The following is a 1,355-nucleotide window of genomic DNA, read 5'->3' on the forward strand; positions in this document are numbered from 1 at the left end:
GTGTTTACATCTGTGCACAGACTGTTTACATCTGTGCACAGACTGTTTACATCTGTGCACGGACTGTTTACATCTGTGCACGTAGTGTTTACATCTGTGCATGTAGTGTTTACATCTGTGTATGTAGTGTTTACATCTGTGCACGTAGTGTTTACATCTGTGTACGTAGTGTTTACATCTGTGCACGGACTGTTTACATCTGTGCACGGACTGTTTACATCTGTGTATGTAGTGTTTACATCTGTGCACGTAGTGTTTACATCTGTGCACGTAGTGTTTACATCTGTGCACGGACTGTTTACATCTGTGCACGTAGTGTTTACATCTGTGCACGTAGGGACTGAGTTAACATCTTTTCAGAGACTCAACAAGTTAAAATGTAAAGATTTCTGTGGAAGTTTTCAGACGAAGGAGACGGAACCAGAACCAGAACCAGACCCAAGAGAACCGTATGAGGAGGATAAAGTAATTGTAGTTTGGAGCTAAAGGACATGTGAAGAGAAGATAATGGGTCATTTCTCAGTGAGTTTTAATAAAGTGGCAGCAGAAAGCCTCCATCCCAGCCGTCGTCATGGAAACGCCTCATCTTTGAACACAGATCCTTTCAGTCGTGTCTTCAGTTTATTGTGTCGCTCACAGAACAAACAAAATGATTAAATATAGTCCTGAACACTGACAAGTGTGTGTGCACCTGAGGGTTCTGATGGTTCTGAGGGTTTTGATAGTTCTGATGGTTCTGATGGTTCTGAGGGTTCAGAGGGTTCTGAGGGTTCTGATGGTTCTGAGGGTTCTGAGGGTTCTGATGGTTCATAGGGTTCTGATGGTTCATAGGGTTCTGATGGTTCTGATGGTTCATAGGGTTCTGATGGTTCTGAGGGTTCTGATGGTTCTGAGGGTTCTGATGGTTCTGAGGGTTCTGAGGGTTCTGATGGTTCTGAGGGTTCTGATGGTTCTGAGGGTTCAGAGGGTTCTGATGGTTCTGAGGGTTCTGAGGGTTCTAAGGGTTCTGAGGGTTCTGATGGTTCTGAGGGTTCAGAGGGTTCAGAGGGTTCTGATGGTTCTGATGGTTCTGATGGTTCAGAGGGTTCTGATGGTTCTGATGGTTCTGAGGGTTCTGATGGTTCAGAGGGTTCTGATGGTTCTGAGGGTTCTGAGGGTTCTGAGGGTTCTGATGGTTCTGATGGTTCTGAGGGTTCAGAGGGTTCTGATGGTTCTGATGGTTCAGAGGGTTCTGATGGTTTTGAGGGTTCTGATGGTTCTGAGGGTTCTGATGGTTCTGATGGTTCTGAGGGTTCTGATGGTTCTGATGGTTCAGAGGGTTCTGATGGTTCTGATGGTTCAGAGGGTTCTGATGG

The sequence above is a fragment of the Austrofundulus limnaeus genome, unplaced genomic scaffold, assembly GCF_001266775.1.
Source record: "Austrofundulus limnaeus strain Quisiro unplaced genomic scaffold, Austrofundulus_limnaeus-1.0 Scaffold259, whole genome shotgun sequence".
Lineage (NCBI taxonomy): Eukaryota > Metazoa > Chordata > Actinopteri > Cyprinodontiformes > Rivulidae > Austrofundulus > Austrofundulus limnaeus.